Source organism: Sebastes fasciatus, chromosome 4 (assembly GCF_043250625.1).
Source record: "Sebastes fasciatus isolate fSebFas1 chromosome 4, fSebFas1.pri, whole genome shotgun sequence".
Lineage (NCBI taxonomy): Eukaryota > Metazoa > Chordata > Actinopteri > Perciformes > Sebastidae > Sebastes > Sebastes fasciatus.
This window is the reverse complement of record NC_133798.1, coordinates 37,329,483-37,339,781: the sequence shown is the minus strand read 5'-3', so window position 1 is coordinate 37,339,781 and position 10,299 is coordinate 37,329,483. Positions and strand designations below refer to the sequence as shown.

The window sequence follows — 10,299 nt, the reverse complement described above, 5'->3', positions numbered from 1 at the left end:
AGAGAGAGTGGGAGGGTGGAGAGCACTAAATGTGGGAGGGGTGGAGGAGGAAGAATGACACAGAAATCCACTCCTCCAGCAGTGCGCAGACGCAGTCCACGCACTTTCACGCCATACTGGGATACACTATACAGTACCTCGTATCAACTAGTGAAAAGAAAAGCGAGGAGAAAGAGATTCAGAATGGACCGCTGAAGGATCCTTGAAATATGCAACACTTTAGAGAGCTGGTTGAATTATTAACCTTATCTGTTACTGTAGAGGGGCTCTTGTCGCCGGAGCAGTCTTGGGAGCACACACTCTCGGAGTGCATTAACTCTTTAGCGTGCCACAGTGACTGGTGTGAATGCACAGGATAGACCAGACACACACGTAGAGCTACACACAGGAAAAAAGATAAGCTTCCCCAGTGTTTATTTCAGTAACATGTGGCGAAGAACGCCGGGGTAGGGACCCTCCTCCTCGTCGCCCCGGCTCTGTCACAAAGCGAGCCGAACGCTGCAGCTGAACCCTCGCAGCTATTTTGGCACAAAGTCAAAAGGCTGATAAGCATTTTTGGGTGAGACTTCGCTGCTTTTCCTCGAGGAAAAACAGCTGCCACTTGCCCGGTAAAATGCATTCAACAGTTCGGAGAAACATTTTCGAGAAAACCCCCCAGAGATGCTGATTCGTCTTGTTTAAAATAGAGGCGGGATAGAAGAGAGAATAAGATGACAATTTGTCCTAACCCAATCCACGCACTGATTCACATGAAGAAGCGAGAGAGTTAACCAGAGGGAGAGACCTAAAACAGCATGGCTGTTTCCACCATCTTAGATTGTATTGATTATTCTTCGCTGTAACGTCTGTCTCTCTCACACACGCTAGCTCTCTTTCTCTCCCTCTCTGTCCCTCCCTCCCTCTTTCTGCCTCTGTTCTGCCACCTTCTCTACTCGGCGATCAGCATTTGGCTTTTTCCATTTGTGGCAGATTACTGTAACGCTATTGTACAACAACTTCCTGCCTCTTTTGGCTCTGGTTCTAAAAAGCTGCAAAAAGCAGAGCTCGTGGCTTCAACTTTTTTCCCCCTCGGCCTTGAACTACAGGAGCTCTATAAGGAGAGAGAAGGAGGAAGGAGATATATAAAGTGTGTCTGTTACTGAGGAACTATTTTGATTGCATTTCTGCTTTATAAACTGCTGAGAATTAAAGAGGGGACTACAAGCCTAGCAGAGACAATGAGAGACAGAAAAAGGTGGGGGTTAAACTTTTCTTACTTTTACTCTGTGCAAACTTTCTGTTGGTTTTGGAGGGCACTGCGTTACTAGTGGGACTCGGGCTCACACACATTTGTCTAACATGGCTGCTACTGCTTCAGGCTGCACAGTTTGTGAGGGCTGCTTTCATAGCACGGCCACCACCCCGTTCCTCGCCGGCTCTCTTCCTTCACAACAGCAGCACAGAGACTGGATTCTCCCCTCTGCACTTCTCCTTGCTCCACAGGTTTCAATAAAAACACAGGTGGATAAACACAGACAGAAAACGCTAACATTATTTACTCTAAGTTGGTGCAGAGAAGGCTGGACTGCGATGTATTTGTCCTCCGCTCTCCTTCCCTAAATGAGATACGAGCTCGGTTCAGGCATCTACATTGGCACGAGCTATAGAATCCTATTAGAAGGAGTGCAGCTGCACGTCACATCTCGCCATGCGTTTCAGCCAATTGAGAGACCCATGACTTCATTATGGCTTCGATGTATAAAGCTGTAATGTGTATATGTTCAGAGACCGTATTTAGCAATAATGTGGATCATAAAACAGAATATGTTAGTGGTCCAAGCATAGCTGAGGCACACTTTGTGCATTTATGCTTAGTGTGCAACACTGCACTTTGCATGGCATAAAGTTCATTCGAGGATACAGAATTGGTTTTGGTTACCTGCCAGCTCTCACCACAGAGCTCCTCCACATCGCTCCTCTGCTGCGTTTCGAAATAATTGATCATCTTTTAATTTTACGGTTATAATTTACATGATTCTAGCAACAAAGACAGACTTTTTTTAGTGATTAAATAAATCTGTTTCCGATGAAATGCATTGCTAAAAAGGTGCAACTCTTTTTACTACTAATATTTTATTCAGATTAAATTATCAAATAGGATCAACATTTTTATTAATCTTAACAATGACTGAATGAATTTCAACAGCTCTTTGATTTAGATAGTTTTTAAAGTAGAGAGAAGCAGCAGCTTTTCACTGCAGTACGTGGCTGCAACATCTGTGTGCTGCAGAATCAGTCAATCAGGCCAATTGATAATACGATGTGAAACAAAATGGTAGACGGCGCCATGTTAGGGACTCTCCCCGACGTCATTTCACTCTCATTTTTTAGAAACAAAAAAAAGCTCTCTTACTTGCACATTTTTGCTGATTTTGTAAGAAGCATCAGATGACTATTGACTACTGAAATTTGTAATATTAAAATGTTTTGTATCTTATAAAAAAAACAGAAACTGTGTTTTAGTCTTGTGTTTATTGTGTAATCTTATGTTATGTTATTCTGTGTGTGTTTTTGTCTTGTCCTGTTTATTCTTGCATCGTCATATTGTAAGTTTGTGGACCTCAGGAATAAGAATAGCTGCTGCAATGCTGTAGCTAATGAGGATCTTAATAGACTAAACTAAACTAAACAAAAAGCATATTTAGAATATTACACAGTGCAATAATTATGTTTAAAATTGTTAAAAGATATACATTTAAATAGCAATATAAATGCTGTGCATATGCATCCGACTTCTGTAAAATAATAATTTATTATCACAAAATGATCATATGGGTGTCCAGGGCCTTGAATGAACCTTCAGTCTCACACTGATTAAGCTCTGAGCCTCAAATAGTGCGAGTGCTGTGGTCAGCAGAACACACTAAACACATATTTAAGTGTCAGTCACCGGCAAACACTCTTTTACAGAAAGTTCAGATAAGGGCAGAGGACAAGGACACATTATAAAGACACTGTTTGTCTATTCTCTCTACGGATACAGGAAACAGTTGAGGAGAGCTGGAGGAATATGAAATTGCAGTGGGCAGTGGATCTGCAAAGATAAACAATATTTGCACTTAGTCATTTGCAAACATCAAGGAGGCATTAGGAGGTTGTGGGGGGGTGGTTCTGCTCGGTCAGCAACCGCCACTACATCCACATACGAGACACATAAAAACACTATATATATATTCTAATGGACTTATTCAAGGGGATAAAAGCTAACCACAGACGTATCCCCACACTATGAGGGAGTACTTTATCATCTCCAGGAGCAGGAGCAGAGTCGATGAGGTGGTCTTGCTTAAGCCCCGCACGTGTCTAAACAACTTCTCTATTACACCCGAGACCTTTGAGGGCACTCCCCATCGAGCGGGGAACAAAGGCCGTGACCCCGAGGTCAAAAGCGTTACACGGGAGGCCAAGCGGGCCCATTGACTGCCGCACTGCTGTTTGCTTTAAGAAGGTAAAGATTACTAACACATTAACTAATGCCGATTAGGGGGGTTATCCCTCGTGGGACAGAGGTCCCAGGTCAGCACATCGCGTCTTATTAACACAACCTGAACTTTGACCCCAGCAGTCACCTCAGGCAGCCGACTGTGACCACCACTTTCTGCTCTCTGTTCAACACACACACACACACACACACACACACACATGGACGGAGATGAAGAGTATCACAGTAAGGTGCAGCACAGCTTGAAAAAAAATATTGTTGTCTGGACAAGCATGAATTAATGACACAATATTATCACTCCTGTTCATGAGACGTTTGATTTGCGTTAGCCGGCGGTGCATAATCTGAAAATAATCAAGAGTAATATTTCAAATCAGTAGAACTTCTAATTAAACATGATCGATCCCGGAATAAAATTAAAATTGATACCGAGGCGTCAGACTTTAAAACACGTGTTCGATCGAAGTTCATAAAATGGCAGCATGTGCAATAATGTTCCCATCACAAAATGGTGGACAGACACGAGACATGCGCAGTATTGATGTTCCAGATCATATGATGATGATGAGACGCAAGAAAAGGACAGTTTCTTCACTCTGCCATGCTTTTATTCAAACATCACTTCTGCATCAGCAGAGAGGTGAAAGGGAAACGGCGTGTTGAGCTTATTTAACCCTCTACCTGTCCAGAAAGAGCAAACCGATAACACCTCATAATGAGACATCATCACTGGTTCTGAAATTACTGCTTGTGATCAAATAATCTGCGATTGTCTCTACTAAAATAAATTAGCATGGAAATATCAATTTGATGGAATCAGAATTATATCAGGATCGGTGGATTTCCCAAAGTTTGTGCAGGGAATGTAAAAATTAAATTGAATTACTTTATTCTCCAAAAGTTGTCTTCTCATGTAAAACTTTTAAACATTTTATTACAATTGAGCACAATTTAATAGCTGAATGTATTCAGGATATTTTAAAAACAAAATATATAATAATATAAAATATGTATTACAATATTAATACATTTAGTTTATCTTATAAAATATAATTAATTAATTTTGAATTTACTATTGGGTTAAAAAGCTGGTTAAGACAACAAACTGCTGTCTGTTTGCTTTCTCTGTAAAGTTAGTGCTGTCCTCATATATAATACAAAATAAAAAGATTAAAGTCTAAATGATATTTTATTAGGAGTATATAATGGGGGAAGAAATGTTAAATATTTGAGTTGAATTAATATCTGAAAAATACACTCTTTTTCTTTGTTAGCTTTACTGTCAGGTGTAAGAGGGAATTTATTATAAAAAAAACTAAAATGTCAAGTATACTTATTTTGCTTTCATCAATAATGTATGAAATGTGTGGGTTTAATGTATAAAATTAATCTATTTTTACTATCTTATTTAATTTTGTTTCTGCAAAAACTAATTAACTGTAGCACACACACACACACACACACACACACACACACACTCTCCCCGAATCATTTAGTCTAATAAAGCTATATTTGTCTGTTCCCTGGGCAGAGATACACTTTGGAACTTAATAAGAATTGTGGAAATTTGTGCTTCATAAAAATGTGTTTTTATTGACTTTACAAAGTTTGCTGTTTTATGAACACTAAAGAAAACAGATTTCAGCAAACTGTATTAACACGTGTTCAATTTTAAAAGATAAACTTCGGAGTAAATTACACGTTTGCATCTGTAATATAACATTAACATTAATGAATACAGTTTGTTATACTGTTTATAAATCTAATAATTGAAGGCAATACTTTTCCTCCCCTAAAGGAATAGATTATTTGGTGTCACATTTTAAAACTGATTGCTTGTAAATGCATGAATTGTTGCTTTTGTTTCGTTTTTTGGAATTTAGTTCAATCGACTTTGCCTGAAATATTTTACAAAGTGCCCTGCTACACTCTTCTAATCTCTAATCTCAAAGCGCAAAGCAGAGCATTGATTTTTTTCTCGTTTACACCAGTTGGCTTTTAATCTGCTGCTTTCATATTTAACAAATCAAAAATACAAAATCAGACAAAATGTTAAAATCAGGTAATGAGCTGAGTTTTGCATAATTTTAAAAGACATTTTCTAAATAAACTACATTTATAGAAAGGTAATTTACACTGCATCTATTCATTCCTAACAAGAAAATAGACGTGAGGACTTGTTTTTAAACAGGAATTAACTCACCTCGCTGTTTCTCACAGGATTCGGAAAGAAGAAGAGGAGGAAGAGAGGCACGGAGAGGAAAAGAGCAAGGGAGAGTTTCTCCTGGGAAGAAGCTGGAAATTATGGACCTATTCGATATCAGACCTCAGAGTGGATAACCTATCCGAAGAGGGACGCGCCCTAACTGTAACTAACAACTACTTCTGGCAGCCCTTCAACAGTCAAACATATTGTCCTGGATCAGGGCAGCTTTCGTATGGCAGCACCGAACTAGGGCAGCTGAGAAAAGAATTACACATCAAACTACAGTATTAATAACGGTGTTAAAATGTTTATAACAATGCATTTAAAGTAAATTAATGTGCTTTTTAATGATATATATATATTAAGCTGTAAACTATGATACTTTCATGATTTTACTCATCAAACTTTAAACATGTTAAGATGATTCAGACTAGAGAAAAAGACAGATTACATTAAGCCATCTGAGACAAAAAAGGGGGTAATCTTGACAGTTAGTGCAGATCTTTTTCATTATTATTAAATAGTATCTATGCTATTATTATGTAGGCCTATTACATAAATGTTTAAACTTACTTTTATCATCCTGTGATGTTACAAAACCAAAATTAACCCCTGATAGAACATGGCATTTTGATTTAACCTTACTGTTAAACTCTGAAGATCTAAATTTTCAGTTGGCACAATCTGACAAAACTATATTACAACAGAAGTTATTATTATTATTACAACAGAAATGTCTTACATTAACATGTGAGATGATATTAATTAAAATATAGAATCCTTTTATATTAAAATATAATAAAATGTTCTATCAAAGAACTCATAATAGAGTTATTATTTATCAATTATTCTGGTCATCACGAGATAATATATCATTTTAGTAAGATAAATAACAGGTATTATGTGGTGTTACCCAAACTGCACTTTAAAAACACTGATCTAAGGCACGTTAACGGAGCTACCGGGACAAATTCTCAAAAGTCAATGTCGCGCATTAATAAAAAGCAAATTCTCCTTTTCTGCCCACTTGACCAGCCTGTGCCGGGCTTCTACATACCTGAACTTTGCCGAGGGCTGCTAATACCTATGTTAAACAGCCTTGACCATTTTGTTTTATTCGTCCTCAACACTACGCCAGCAGTGCACAGGCCTGGCATTTTAGGGGCCACGTCACAACGCCTGTGTCTGCGCTGCAGGGCTGCGAGGAGTCCAACAGCCAAGGCATACGCACTCAGCGGTTCACTGCCGATACAAACACTTCATGCACACTGTTTTGCTATCACTCTCTCTTGCATCCTTGCTCTACTGTGAACAGCAAAAACATGCACCCTTATATGCTTTATCCATTTCATAAACATGCTCTCCTCCCAACACAGAGCCACTGAGCCGTCAGCCCCTGAATCACTTCACAGCACTTTCTCTCCTCTGATTACCACAGTGAAGTTAGCTCAGCCACAACAGATACACTCCCAATTCAGCAGCACCATTTAATGAGCGTGATAACCGCTGCACAGTGAACAAAAAACAACGATCTGTGGCGTCCTTTAAAAGGGGGACACAGTGGTGATATTGATATGAAAGTGACAAGGATAAAAGCACTGATTAGGTAAATCCCACTTGGGCTTACAGACTGTAATTGATGTGCGTAATGTTATTAGCAGAATGATATTTATCTACAACAGCGCTTCTTCATTCAGCTGCATAAACAGAGGTTTTATTACTCTGAAGGCTATGTCTGCTAATCCCAGTTAAATATTATTTCTAGGAAGACACGGTGACAACTGAAACTGTATATTTTACTTTATTATATTTATTGCCTCTACTCTGTCTTTTGCTTTGTGAGGTTGTACATATTTTTCTATGTAGGCATTGAAAGCAATGGTCCTGAGGACATATTATATTGTAAAGATTAGGGCTGTCAATCGATTAAAATATTTAATCGCGATTAATCGCATGATTGTCCATAGTTAATCCAATTAATTGCAAATTAATCGCACATTGTTTATCTGTTCAAAATGTACCTTAAAGGGAATTTTGTCAAGTATTTAATCCTCTTATCAACATGGGAGTGGGCAAATACGCTTGACTAATGCAAATGTATGTATATATTTATTATTGTAAATCAATTAACAACACAAAACAATGACAGATATTGTCCAGAAACCCTCACAGGTACTGCATTTAGCATAAAAAAAGAAATATGCTCAAATCATAACATGGCAAACTGCAGCCCAACAGGCAACAACAGCTGTCAGTGTGTCAGTGTGCTAACTTGACTATGAATGCCCCAAACTGCATCGTATTATCATATATTCACATCATATTATCATCAAATTTAGTGCAAGTTTGGAGTATTATTTAGCCTCCTTTATGACAGACTAGAATGACATGATTGGTACCAATGGATTCCTTAGATTTCCTAGTTTCGACATGATACCAGTATCTTCACTCTAGCTTTAAAACCGAGCCCGCTACACCCTCTGAACGATCGATTGCATTAATGCTTTAAAGAAATAAGTGGCGTTAAAACTAATATGTGTTAACGTGTTATTATCGCGTTAACTTTGACAGCTCTAGCAAAGACACGTTACTGTAAATATGACCCTTTATGGTACAGTACATACAGGTTGTTTCCTGCTTTTTGAGATAATAGCTGGCCAGTGAAAGTGGAAAAACTGTTTGTATAGACACAGTGACTTGTTCTATTACTCCGTATTATGTTTGTGCTCATCAGAAGAGCAAACAGGCACGGAGCAGCTTGGTCATCTGAGGACATGCTCGTTCTACAAAGGGGTTGTTTCTGTAATTCTGCATCTTCAGTGTACAAAGGCGTTTTATGTATTCCTGTGTTGACAGCTGGTTGGTCTGTGTGCTTCATACTGAGGTTTTTCTCTACAGTGCAGTTGTTTGCTCCCACAGGGTATACTAGATATACTGGGCTGGGACTGCAAATGAATATGCAGTTTAATTTATCTTATTTGTAATATTTTAAGTTCTCTTTTTTTATGTAAATGTGAAATAACTTTTTGCCTGGAAATGTTGTCCGTTTTTCATATAAAGTTATTTGAGTTGCATTTTATGTGAAGTAAGTGTGTGATAAAAATAATGTTTATTATTATTACTGTTATCATTATAATCATTATTTGACATTATAATGCGTGGGAGCAAGCTGCCTTGTTCCTCATGGTTATGGCTATATTACATAAAAGAACTTATAGGGTAGACAACATTAGGGTTTATTGGTGCTAAGTTCTTTCTTTCTGTCTTCTTCAGTGTCCCTCTGTGTAAATTATATGCACTCCTTATGCTAAACCGTGCTGACTAGATGGTCTGTAATAATTCTCTGGTCTGCCCATCATCATCACGGTAAAGGTGTGGACAGCGCGCGGGAAACAGCGATACGACAGCCGCTGACCTCTCACACCAGCTTAGAGAGGCAGAGGGTCATGCAGAGGACATGGCGGTGGAGGGAGAAGTCAATCTTATCCTTCCGTTCCGCCACAGGCCTGTGTGCAGCGACAGCAAGATGAGCTACAGGGCTTTCCAAAATCCACACTCGTTTGGCTGGGAGCAAGGCATCAGGGCCGTGTGTATTTCAAAGGAAACGCTGAGGAAAGTGTTTTTTGTGGCAGCAACCATGCACTTGACAGTGCGTATTAGCCTGCCTCTGTGTCTTTGCTCCGTCCCCACCTTTACTCAATATCCCTCAACACCAATATCTGTCATCTTTAGTAGCCAAAGTGGCATGCAGCCCGTTTGTCTCGCAACGGCGGAGAATTCAACCTTGTCTCATCTTGATATGGTTCTCATGCGCAGGTAAATTTTTTGTCATTATCTCTGCACGTTACGAATACCTCCAGCTCTGATAAGCAGCGGAGGGCCGAGAGGTTAAAAGGCAGGAGGCACCGAAATGAGAGGGAGAGAAAAGCATCAGCTCTCGGGGGGGTGGGGTTGGGTTGGGGGGGATAACCTGGCACAGAACCAACCACTAATGCCCCTTAAATGTCAGAGACTGCAGCAGAAAGGAAGGGAGACAGCAAAAACGAGAGCACATTCATATTTCAGTATGGCAGATGCTATAATGCGTTGATGCCTCACACTGAGTGAGTGCACACAAGGACACCAGGAGAGAGAAAAAGAGAAGGCGGACATGAAAAAAGGGGAAATGAAAAAGGGAAAAAAAGGACTTTGCTGCAGTGATGGAAGCAGCCCCATCTGATGGGTGTCTCTATTCGACAAAGTTGAGAGTGGATCTCTCTCTCTCTCTCTCTCTCTCTCTCTCTCTCTCTCTCTCTCTCTCTCTCTCTCTCTCTCTCTCTCTCTCTCTCTCTCGCAGACGAAAATCTGGCGGGGTTGGGGTCGGGGGGGACGGGGTTGAGTCTGGTGTTGGGGGTGGGGTTGGATTGCTGGAGAGAGTGATCTTTTTTTCCAGCGGGGTGAAAGGCGGACGGTCATGTGTGCAGAGCTCATGACAAAAGGCCCTTTTATGTGCAGCGTATGCAGATAGAGGAGGCTCCTTTGTGCACAGATGGAGATCCCATGCCTGGGTCTGCCTGCGGCGGAGAGGGAAGGGAGGGAGGAGAGGAGAGAAGAGTGTTGGTGAAGGGAAGGG

General features: G+C 39.9%; 1 long non-coding RNA gene across 1 annotated transcript; it reads left to right on the top strand.

Annotated features, from left to right (window-relative positions):
• The first annotated feature begins 204 nt into the window (after positions 1–204).
• LOC141767032 (uncharacterized) lies at positions 205–8,761 on the top strand. Its single transcript, XR_012593747.1, has 2 exons — positions 205–3,487; positions 5,702–8,761. It is a non-coding gene; the product is annotated as an uncharacterized LOC141767032 (long non-coding RNA).
• The last annotated feature ends 1,538 nt before the right edge of the window (positions 8,762–10,299 follow it).